This window comes from Salvia splendens, chromosome 20, assembly GCF_004379255.2.
Source record: "Salvia splendens isolate huo1 chromosome 20, SspV2, whole genome shotgun sequence".
Taxonomy (NCBI): domain Eukaryota; kingdom Viridiplantae; phylum Streptophyta; class Magnoliopsida; order Lamiales; family Lamiaceae; genus Salvia; species Salvia splendens.
In genome coordinates this window covers 13,429,295-13,442,231 of record NC_056051.1, presented here as the reverse complement: position 1 = coordinate 13,442,231, position 12,937 = coordinate 13,429,295, and the positions used below count along the sequence as shown (strand labels likewise).

The 12,937-nt window shown below is 43.8% G+C and overlaps 1 long non-coding RNA gene across 1 annotated transcript; it reads right to left on the bottom strand.

The window, feature by feature from the left end:
• Nucleotides 1-2,289: 2,289 nt before the first annotated feature.
• Nucleotides 2,290-3,673, bottom strand: LOC121782293. The gene is made up of 3 exons (XR_006046290.1): nt 3,571-3,673; nt 3,420-3,493; nt 2,290-2,388 (listed from the first exon to the last, which is right to left on the bottom strand). It is a non-coding gene; the product is annotated as an uncharacterized LOC121782293 (long non-coding RNA).
• Nucleotides 3,674-12,937: the final 9,264 nt, after the last annotated feature.

The window sequence follows — 12,937 nt, the reverse complement described above, 5'->3', positions numbered from 1 at the left end:
TCTTTCATGTGTCGCAATTGCGGAAATATGTGTTTGACCAGAAGCACGTGATTCACTACAAGGAAGTCACGTTGAACCCGGACTTGAGCTACGGAGAGAGACCCCAAACGATATTAGACCGAAAGGTCCAAAATGTGAGAAATAAACCAGTTGCTTACGTGAAAGTACATTGGAGAAAACACGGGCAGGAAGAAGCCACGTGGGAGCTCGAGGACAAGATGATGGAGTTATACCCAGAACTCTTCCCATGAGAGTATCAAATTTCGGGACGAAATTTCTTTTAAGGGTGGTAGGATGTGATGCCTCACTTTTCGAACCCTAATTTTCGAACCCTAAGACGATTACATTTACTTTCTTTTCAAATTAATTGATGAATTGCTACGTGTTTGAATTGGTGACCTAATTTAATTTGACCGAGTCAATTTCGTTGATTTTTATGACGTGGCTTAAATTAATTGATGGGGAATAATATATATTGCGGTGAATTATATTCCAAGGAGAGTGAGATTTTGCTTAGGATCATAAATAATTACCTTGCTCTTTTTATTGTGGAAATTTCGACTACTACCAATTATTGGAGAGGAATTTTATTTCTTGGATTTAATTATTTGCTTTGGGATAATTATCCAAATTAAATCCTAAAGCCTAATTACCTTATTTCCTTCTTGATAAAAATCGCCCCCTACTATTTTCCTTAGGGAGATTTCGAAATCTCCTAATTTGTGGGAGAAGGAAATTATTCATTATTTATTTTGATCCATTAATTATTTCTTTCCATGATTTAATTGGAATATCCTAGCAAATCTTGTCTTATCTTATTTTATTAAAGATTTGAAATTATTCCTTATTGAGGGGGAATAATACACGCCTATTTCCTATATTTGTGGGAGGATTTTTATTTATTTTTCTAATCCGTATTATTTTATTCTGCTCCGTGAAGATACCCAAATTAAATTAGAGGCTAATTAAATAGCCCTAAATTTCGAAAATCCTCCTTATTTCTACCCCCAAATTCACGCCAGCTCCTCCCCCAAATCTGTCCAATCTTTATTTTAATTATTCTCCAATTATTCTCTAATTAATTGGGAGATATTCTTATTCACAACTCTATAAATAGAGACAAACACCATTCCCTAACCCTAGCCACCCACACCACATGCCCACTCTCACTTTTTCATCTCCTCTCCCACTTGTTCTTCCACTCTACTCAAGATCCTTTCGAATTTCCAAGAGATTATTGAAGAATCGAGACTTTTATTCGTTTCTACCGATTGTTTCGTCCAAGAAAGGTAAAAATCAGACCCTATTCTTCATTCCTCTCCATCTAAACATTCTTTGACTCCCTCATGCATGTAGAGAGCGTAGGGAATTCAAATCCAAGGGTTAATCGGTGGAAATTTGCTTTTGTATGTGTGATTGCGTTTTGAATGAAATTGTTTGATGATTTAATGAATCTATAGTGAATGATATGTGATGTTACGAAAGCATGTGTCACGCCCGCATTTCTAAGGATAGAAAATACGGTTGATCGCGACTAGGGGAGGATTAAAGAAGCGGGGAAGAAAGGGGAAAAACATACACATTTAACCAAAAATTTAATAACTGAATTAAATTTGAAAACGTCATAATATTATCCTAACAATAATGTCAACTCTAAGGAAATAACGAATGGACAGAAAACTATTTTTTTTTAGCGAGTTCGACTCTGCATGAATAACCATTTCTAAAGAAAATGACTCTTGGCGGAAGCGTTCAAGACACGGAAAATGCCGAGTATGAAGACACGACAAATCCAACAATTATTAATCATGACTAAACAATCCATGAACTCTGCTCAACATCCTCCACGCCCATCACCGCTCAATCTGCACATTAAGAAAAACAATATGCAGGGCTGAGTACTTGATGCACTCAGTGGACACATGCCAAAACATAGTTTGTCAAGCCATAATCAAGTGACATTGGGGGTTTTAATTAAAAGAACCCAAGTACACTAAAAAGCATTTCACATAAAAGTCGGTTGCGCAACCATTTTCCATCCACATCCACCATCACCATATCTGAACATACATGGCAAGGAACGTGGCCACGAACCAAGTCACTAGACCGGCCAACTCCAAAGAGATAGCACACGATCTACGGGGTGTACACTAGTCCGAGCAGGGTTTGCGGCCCTACTGGGACCCGAATTCGATTAAACATACATGGCATAGCCACTTCAGATAGGTTCATTCAAAATACAAAACATGGCAAGACAAACATTTTCACCTCCTTTTCACATCAAAATATATTTAGGACATAGTCCTTATTTAAAAAGAAAGCCCACCTCAACAGCTTAACTCCCCAAACACTTCCTGTTCCAACCGCAACAACGTGCACAAGTTCACCCTTTTTGAAATAATATAATATGCAACAATCAGACTTTGCAAAATATATTAATTTAAACCATGCATGCATCCTTAGCGTGTGCTCAATTTATTCTCCCGTCATTTCTTAGAAACTATATTCTCGTATTTTATGGCTCAAAACATCACTTAAGTAATCTGTTAACAAAACTAAATTTATCCCATAACTAAGCAAAGTATAAATATTCCCAACTAGCTCATAACAAAATATTGGCCGAACAAAATTATTAAAATTTCCCAACACTTAACTTAAGAAAACGATACTATCTTAAAATACTCTAGCTCCTCCGTAATCTTAATAGACAAAAGTAATAACTAAATAAAAGAATTTAAATATATATATACTCCCTGACTAACCCACGTATACTCCCTTCACAAACATGTGTACACACTTATTATTATATTTATAATCACATATTGGCATAAAGGAAAAAAAAAAGAAAAGAAAATAGAAATGAAAGGAAACGAAAATGCTGTAACCTAATATTACTGCCAAATAACTACACGTATACATTCACTATCTTCTCTTCAATTTAAAAGCCTATAATAAAACAACCACTCTCTCTTTCTCTGCCTCCATTCACCACTGTTACTGTACTACTATCTCTCTCTAAATTCTTCAAGCTGTTCCAGCAGCCATCGCCCAAGGCTGCCAAAAATTCACTGCCGTCGCTACCACTCCGTCGCCACCGCTGTCCGCCCGGTCAGGCGGTCAGCCCCTCCGTCGGAGCGCCGCTATTCCCAACGGTAAGCTCTCGCTCTCCCCTTTCCCCATTCTATTATTATTCAAGCTTTCCTATGATTTCTAATTATTCGATTTCAAATATTAATGGGCAGAAAAGGATTTCCAAGAACTAGAGATTAAAAGAATGAGAGGATAATTTCTAATGGCCTTAAAGATCGAGACTTTATCAAGCACAAAACATTCTGCAGATTCAAAAAAATTCAATTTGTGTACTACTAAGAATGTTTAAATGTTAGTGTGCAGGGGATTTCCAAAATTAGGGACTCTACCTTTGGAATGAAGAGAATAAATTGGGATTGCAAGGAGAATTTGGATTCACAGTCTGCTCGATTCCTCCTTTTCACTGTGACAAAACAAAATGGTGCTATGGATTTAATGTCTAGAGAGTGGTTTACGGTGAGTTAAAGTGGAAGATTATACCTTGTTGGAAGGGACGAAAACTGCACTGGAGATTTTGAAACGGCTGATAAAAGATGCAGTTGTGGGGAGAGATATATAATGCAGAGATTAGATTTGTTTGTTGGAGAGAATTTTGTGGGTGGAGATATTGATGGGAAAAAAAACGTGGGTTTAGAAGAAGGGATTTATGTTGGCTGCAGGAATTCAATAGAAATTATAATAAATGGCTATATTAAAAGTGGCCCAATTTAATAAGGATAAATGGGCTAAAAGAAAGTAAATAGACAAAAGTGATAGGCCCAAAAATATATAAATTTTAGTACATTGATTAAATTGGGGTGTTTTATTATTTTAGTACTTTGGTGTTATTACAAGTACATTGTAAACGAACGCCCAAAATTTCCCATCGACGACTCTCACGTCAATCTCGTCGACAACTTACACCACACAATTAACCAACAATAATTCAAGCATTCACTATTTCCATTCACAACCAATCGAAACAAACACGGTATTTTATTCAAGGTTTATCACTCGCTCGTTCTTAAATTAAAATTCATAGTTTAAAAGATAGAAAAAAAACGGGTATTACAATCTACCCACCTTCACAAAAATTTCGTCCCGAAATTTGCTTAGATCATTCAAACAATTCTGGGTACTTCTCTCTCATCTTGTCTTCCAATTCCCATGTAGCTTCCTCAACACCGTGATTCCTCCATCGAACCTCACCGAGGCAATAGACTTGTTTCTCAACTGTTGCACTTTCCTATCCAGAATGGCTTCAGGCTTCTCTTCATAACTCAAATTCGGATTCACGATCATCATCTCCTCTTGATGAATTATGTGGTTAGGGTCGAACACATATGTGACACATGGAAAACATTGTGTACTCTCCCAAAGCTTGGTGGTAGCGCCAATCTATACGCTACGGTACCCACTCTGTCAAGAATCTCATAAGGTCCAATAAATCGTGGTCTTAACTTACCTTTCACACCAAACCGAGTTATTCCTTTTGACGGGGCTACCTTCAGAAAAACTTTATCTCCTGCCTCAAATTGGAGATCGGTTCGTCGAACATCAGCATATGATTTCTGTCTATCCTGAGCTTCCTTAATCTTCTCACGAATTTGTCGAACAATCTCAATCATTTCTTCCACCGAGTCTGTTCCAAGAACTCTTCTCTCACCCACTTCATCCCAGTAAAGTGGTGATCTACACTTCTTCCCATACAATACCTCATATGGTGCCATGTTAATAGTCGCCTGATAGCTATTGTTGTAAGCGAACTCTATTAGTGGCAACACTTCCTCCCAACCTACTCCTCGATCTAGCACTACGGCTCTCAACATGTCCTCCAAAGTCTGTATCGTCCTCTCTGATTGCCCATCAGTCTGCGGGTGGAATGCAGTGCTGAAATTCAACTTAGTGCCTAACTCTCGTTGTAGGCTCATCCAAAATCTAGAGGTAAACTTCGCATCACGATCACATGTAATAGTCACTGGTAGTCCATGTAAGTGTATGATCTCTTTCACATACATCATAGACAACTTATTGGCTCCATAGGTATCACGAATCGGCACAAAGTGAGCAGACGATCAATAATCACCCAAATAACAGTGTTTCCTCGTTGGGATCTTGGTAATCCGGTCACGAAGTCCGTTGCAATGTGCTCCCATTTCCACTTCGGTATCTCAAGTGGTTGTAGTCTCCCATAGGGTCGTTGATGTAGAGCTTTCACTTGCTGACATGCTAGACACCTCTCCACAAATGTCGCTACATGCTTTTTCATGCCATTCCACCAAAACTGTCTCTTCATATCTCGATACATCTCGGTACTCCCCGGGTGAGCAGTATATGGTGTTTCGTGTGCTTCCCTCATGATTTCATTTCTAAGCTCTTCGTCTTTAGACACGCACAACCTGCCCTTGAATTTGAGGGCATTATCCGCCTCCTCGTGAAAATATTCTTGCTCCCTTATCCTCACTTCCAAACGGATTTTCTCAAGTAAAGTATCGCGTAATTGAGCTTCCACGATTCTAGCCCTTAGGTCGGGTTCCATTACCAAGGTGGCAACCCTTCCTTCCATTGTCTCGGGTGCTCTCACTACCTCCAATCGCATTTTACTGAACTCTCGAATCAAGTTCTCCTCGTTCGTGAGAAAAGTGGCCAATTGAGGTTGGGACTTTCTACTTAGGGCATCAGCCACTACATTCTCCTTTCCTGGGTGGTAGTTTATACTGCAATCGTAATCCTTCACCAACTCAAGCCATCTACGCTGGCGCATGTTCAAATCCTTTTGTTCAAAGAAGTACTTGAGGCTTTTATGGTCCGTATATATCTCACATCGAACTCCATAAAGATGGTGTCTCCAAATCTTCAAAGCATGTACAACTGCTGCTAACTCCAAGTCATGCGTCGGATAGTTCAACTCATGTGGCCGCAACTGCTTTGATGCATACGCAATCACTTTCCCATTCTGCATAAGTACACATCCGAGTCCAACTTTTGATGCATCGGTATACACCACGTAGTTAGTGTCCGGCTCTGGTACAGCGAGAATCGGCGCGGTGGTCAACTTCTCTTTTAATAACTGAAAACTGGCCTCACACTCCGGCGTCCAATTCACTTTGATACCCTTCTTTAGTTGTTACGTCATTGGCCTCGCTATCCTAGAGAATCCCTCGATGAATCTCCGGTAATATCCCGCCAGTCCTAGGAAACTCCGAATTTCGTTAGGTGTGGTTGGTGATTTCCATTTCTGTACAGCTTCCACCTTTGCGGGGTCTACTCGAATTCCATCTGCGCTCACTATGTGCCCAAGGAAATTCACTTCTTTGAGCCAAAATTCACACTTACTGAACTTGGCGTAGAGTTTCTCGGCCCTTAATGTCTCCAAGGCAGTCCTCAAATGTTCTTCATGATCCTCCTCATTCTTTGAGTAGATAAGGACATCGTCTATGAAGACTAAGACGAACTTGTCCAAGTATGGATGGAACACACGATTCATAAGGTCCATAAATACAGCTGGGGCATTTGTCAATCCGAAAGGCATCACTATAAACTCATAATGGCCGTATCTAGTTCGGAAAGCCGTCTTGGGTACATCTTCTCATCGGACTCTCAGTTGATGGTATCCCGATCTCAAATCCATTTTCGAGAATACTCCAGCTCCACGGAGTTGATCAAACAAATCATCTATCATCGGCAATGGATACTTGTTCTTGAGTGTCAACTTGTTCAACTCCCGATAATCTATGCACATCCTCAATGTTCCATCCTTCTTCTTCACGAACAATACTGGTGCTCCCCACGGCGACACACTAGGTCTAATGAAACCCAAGTCTAGCAACTCCTGTAGTTGTATCTTAAGTTCTTCCAATTCCTTAGGCGCCATACGATATGGTGCCTTAGATATCGGGGCTAATCCTGGCTCCAAATCAATTGTAAACTCTAACTGTCTGTCGGGTGGTGGTCCTGGTAAGGCGTTGGGGAAAACGTCTGGAAATTCTTTCACTATTGCCACATCCTCTATGTTTCTTTCTTTCTTCTCTTCTCCATTTAGATAGACGATATACGCTGGGCATCCCTTCCTCATCATAGTCGTCACTTGAAGTGTAGAAATTATGGACTTCCGTCGATTCATAGAAATCCCATAAAATATAGTCGGTTCCTTTCCCGGAGTTTGAAAAGAGATCTCTCTCTCTTTACAGCGAATGGTAACATGATTCTCGGCCAACCAATCCATTCCCAAAATTATATCTACATTCCCCATCGACATAACTTGTAATTTATGTGCAACTAGCTTAAGTTCTCCCAGAGTAAATTCTACAATCGAGCAAATTTGTGAAATATCTATAGTTCCTCCTACGAGTGAAGTCACACTCATTCTTTGTTCAGTTCTAATGATAGGCAGTTCTAAGGTATTCACACATGATGCTGATATAAAAGAATGTGATGCACCCGTATCAAACAAAACAACAATAGGCATGTCGAAGAGCGTGCCCATACCTGCCAAGTTTCCTTGCTCTTGATTCCCTTGCTGGTTCGTAGGTTGTTTCCCTTTTAAAGCATATGCCCTTGCTTGAGTGGGAAGTCCTTGGCGACGTTGCTGCTGTTGTTGTTGTGGTGCGGGTAAGTATCCCCTCGGTTCAGCTTGTAGTGCCCACGCTTGCGGATGGAACCCTTGATTGTTCTGTCTTGCTCCCATCCCCATAATCTTACTCGGGCATTCTCTTGAGAAGTGACCATTTCCACCACAAGTGTAGCATATATTGCTCTTTTCTCTGCACTCCCCAAAATGGCTCTTAAAGCACTTAGCACACTGAGGGGCTCTAGGCCGGAAGTCAACCCTCTGATAGGGAGCACTCTGCCTACCTCCGTACTGCAGTGGGTTTCTGATGGGTTGCTGCCTCTTGTTATCATATGGAGTCCTATCTCCATCCCATTTCCTCTTATCTCTGAAATTATGTTGTTGAAGTGGCACTGGTGTAGTATTTGCTACTGTCATCTCCTTAGGCAACGCTTCTTCCACATCTAATGCACAAGCCAAAATCTCAGAATATGAAAGTCCTCTGCGACTTGCCACTGCTACCCTTATTTCGTGCTTGAGACCAGCACGGAAATTTTCTGCCATTTTCTCATCTGTATCAACCAACTCGGGAGCATATCGAGTCATTTCACACAGTGCACGGTCGTACTCTGTCACCGTCATATTCCCTTGCTTCAAAGTATGGAATTCAACTATCTTTGCTCGCCTATAGCTCATGGGAACGTACTTATTGTATATCTCTTCCTTGAATATCTCCCAAGTAAGCGCTTCACGACGTTCAGGGTTCATTGTTCTTAGCTTGGTATCCCACCAAAAATCTGCGGGCCCCGTTAATTGAAAAGTCACACAAGCGAGGCGTTCCTTGTCGGTGCACTCCATAAAATCAAATATGCGCTCGAGGGCGCGTATCCAGGTCTCTGCCTGTAACGTCCGTTTTTTTAATTAAAGGGTGTTTGCTTTTTGTGAATATCTTGTTTAAGATATGGTGTGGTATGTTTTATTTGTTTTACATTATTTATGGGTGTGAATATTTAGTTTATGGTTTTTGAAAAGCAAATTAATATCCTGATTAATAAATTAAATATCTCTCTCTCTCTCTCTCTCTCTCTCGGTTTCTCTCCCCCTCCCCACTACTTTCTCAACCTCCCCACTCCCTCTTAACCGATACATCATCCCCTTTCCAATCTCTCCCCACATCGGTTTTTTCTCTTTTCTCTCTTGCAATTGCTCTCAACACCGGTAAGCTCCCTCTCTCCTTCTCCCTCTCGGTTTACCTTTCCCCTTTCACTCCCTCTCATCATCGTCTTGGATTCCTCAAGGTGATACCCCCCTTCGTCGTGAATCGGAGTCGTAAGAGGAAGTAAAGCTTTTTCACTACGTTGAACTATCCGGGAAAGGTAATACAAGGCCTCAACTCTCGTTTAATTCGAAAAACATGCATGTAGGACGTTTTGGGAAGGTTTAGATGCTGAATAGGTTTTGTGATTATGTGTTGTTGTCGAGCATGTTTTGTTAGTAACTGACAGTGGGTTCCGACCCCGTTTTGACTGAGCAAACGATCTCCTTTTGGTACGAATTTTTTAACCGTATAAACTTGGATGTGTCTTCGGTGTGGTGTGTAAATTTCAGCTTCATTGGATGTCGTATGATTTTACTATGATTTTTGCAAGTAAACTGCGCAGTTCTGCGTGTGGTGTGTTCTGGGTGTTGTTTGTGTGTGCTTTGGGTGTGTTTCTGAGTGTTGTGTTTTGTGAAGTATGTGGGTGTGTTTGGCCAAGAGATGGCTCGGAGGAATCAGTGTTTGGTTCGAGAGTTTTCGTGTGTGTTGGCCGAGAGTGTTGGGTTCAGCCTAGGGCAGATTTGTGGAGAGTCTGGAAGGGATGATCCCAGGTGTTTGGGTGTGTTTTGGGATGTAGAATGCGTGGTGTGTTTGTCGTATAGGGTTTGAGAATCGGGGGTCAGAGGAAAAGGGGTGTAAACTAGGTGCCGAGCAGACGGTCGAGGTGGTCGGCCGAGGTGCCGAGCATGCGGCCGAGATGGTCGGCCGAGGTGCCGAGCAGACGGCCGAGACGGTCGGTCGAGGTGCCGAGCCGGACGGCCGAGATGGTCGGCCGAGGTGCCGAGCAGCTGTGCCGAGACAGGTGCCGAGCTGTGCCGAGACAGGTGCCGAGCTGTGCCGAGACAGGTGCCGAGCTGTGCCGAGACAAGTGCCGAGCTGTGCCGAGACAGGTGCCGAGCTGTGCCGAGTCAGGTGCCGAGCTGTGCCGAGACAGGCGGCCGAGGTGCCGAGCCAGGCGGCCGAGACGGTCGGCCGAGGTGCCGAGCCAGGCGGCCGAGGTGCCGAGCCAGGCGGCCGAGATGGTCGGCCAAGGTGCCGAGCCAGGCGGCCGAGACGGTCGGCCGAGGTGCCGAGCCAGGCGGCCGAGACACCGAGCCAGGCCGAGACGCCGATCCTTTTTCCGAGCTTTTTCCGAACCTTTTCCGAGCCAAGTGAGCCGTTGCACAGTAAGGGTATGCCAGGAGTTTGAGTGTTGTGTGTGTGTCGTGTGCGCGTTTTGGGTACGTCGTATGCGTGTCGGGTGCGTGCGGGGTGTGTTTTCGGGCGTGTCTTTGTGTGTTTGGCTTATGAGATGTTGTTAAGTGTGTGTTCGTGTAACGTGCTAGATGTTGAAGTCGTCCACGTAGGAATCATGCATTGTCGTTTAAACATCGTCTACCCTGACTCTAATCATGATTTATTTATCTTTCAAAAGGGTGATCTTTTTCGAGGAAAGTGTGGTTGAAGGGAACTGTTTTAAAAGCTAAGCAATCGAGGTGGGCTTTTCTACCCTACTTTTATGTGGGTTATCTTTAAATACGGACTTTGTTCCGGAAATGTTTATGGAGGTGAACTGTTTGTCTTGCCAATTGTTTTGTTTTGAAACCTATCTGAAGTGGTTTACCACATATGTTTAATCGAATTCGGGTCTGTTGGGCTGCGAACCCTCAGGCTAGTGTACACGAGACCGGGAGCCATCTGAGAGCAAGTTGGCCGGTCTAGTTGACCTGGGGTGTGGCCACGCCCCTTGTCATGGTTGGATCAGATAGTGTATGATAGTGGGAATAAGGGTGGCAATATCTGAAAATGACTGCGCAGTCGAATTTATGAAATATATTTTGTGTACTTGGGTTACTTTCTTACACTTAAAACCCCAAGGTTACACTGATGTGGCATGACAAACTATGATTTTGGCGTGTGTCCACTGAGTGCAATAAGTACTCAGCCCTGCATGTTGTTTTCTTAATGTGCAGGTTGAGCGGCGATGGGGATGACGGATGTTGAGCAGTGAAAGCCAAATGAGTGTTTTACTTGGTCTTTGGATGGTGTCGTGTCGTCATACCCGGCATCATCTGTCTTTTGGTCTTTTCCGCTGCTTTGTAATCCGATACATTGTTTTTATTTAACTCTGTTTACTTCAAACATTGTACTAAGAAGACATTTCTAAAGTTAATGTAAACAGAGTTAAATAAAAACAATGTATCGGATTACAAAGCAGCGGAAAAGACCAAAAGACAGATGATGCCGGGTATGACGACACGACACCATCCAAAGACCAAGTAAAACACTCATTTGGCTTTCACTGCTCAACATCCGTCATCCCCATCGCCGCTCAACCTGCACATTAAGAAAACAACATGCAGGGCTGAGTACTTATTGCACTCAGTGGACACACGCCAAAATCATAGTTTGTCATGCCACATCAGTGTAACCTTGGGGTTTTAAGTGTAAGAAAGTAACCCAAGTACACAAAATATATTTCATAAATTCGACTGCGCAGTCATTTTCAGATATTGCCACCCTTATTCCCACTATCATACACTATCTGATCCAACCATGACAAGGGGCGTGGCCACACCCCAGGTCAACTAGACCGGCCAACTTGCTCTCAGATGGCTCCCGGTCTCGTGTACACTAGCCTGAGGGTTCGCAGCCCAACAGACCCGAATTCGATTAAACATATGTGGTAAACCACTTCAGATAGGGGAGAAAAACAAAACAATTGGCAAGACAAACAGTTCACCTCCATAAACATTTCCGGAACAAAGTCCGTATTTAAAGATAACCCACATAAAAGTAGGGTAGAAAAGCCCACCTCGATTGCTTAGCTTTTAAAACAGTTCCCTTCAACCACACTTTCCTCGAAAAAAGATCACCCTTTTGAAAGATAAATAAATCATGATTAGAGTCAGGGTAGACGATGTTTAAACGACAATGCATGATTCCTACGTGGACGACTTCAACATCTAGCACGTTACACGAACACACACTTAACAACATCTCATAAGCCAAACACACAAAGACACGCCCGAAAACACACCCCGCACGCACCCGACACGCATACGACGTACTCAAAACGCGCACACGACACACACACAACACTCAAACTCCTGGCATACCCTTACTGTGCAACGGCTCACTTGGCTCGGAAAAGGTTCGGAAAAAGCTCGGAAAAAGGATCGGCGTCTCGGCCTGGCTCGGTGTCTCGGCCGCCTGGCTCGGCACCTCAGCCGACCGTCTCGGCCGCCTGGCTCGGCACCTCGGCCGACCATCTCGGCCGCCTGGCTCGGCACCTCGGCCGCCTGGCTCGGCACCTCGGCCGACCGTCTCGGCCGCCTGGCTCGGCACCTCAGCCGCCTGTCTCGGCACAGCTCGGCACCTGACTCGGCACAGCTCGGCACCTGTCTCGGCACAGCTCGGCACTTGTCTCGGCACAGCTCGGCACCTGTCTCGGCACAGCTCGGCACCTGTCTCGGCACAGCTCGGCACCTGTCTCGGCACAGCTGCTCGGCACCTCGGCCGACCATCTCGGCCGTCCGGCTCGGCACCTCGACCGACCGTCTCGGCCGTCTGCTCGGCACCTCGGCCGCATGCTCGGCACCTCGGCCGACCACCTCGGCCGTCTGCTCGGCACCTAGGTTACACCCCTTTTCCTCTGACCCCCGATTCTCAAACCCTATACGACAAACACACCACGCATTCTACATCCCAAAACACACCCAAACACCTGGGATCATCCCTTCCAGACTCTCCACAAATCTGCCCTAGGCTGAACCCAACACTCTCGGCCAACACACACGAAAACTCTCGAACCAAACACTGATTCCTCCGAGCCATCTCTTGGCAAAACACACCCACATACATCACAAAAGCACAACACTCAGAAACACACCCAAAGCACACACAAACAACACCCAGAACACACCACACGCAGAACTGCGCAGTTTACTTGCAAAAATCATAATAAAATCATACGACATCCAATGAAGCTGAAATTTACACACCACACCGAAGACACATCC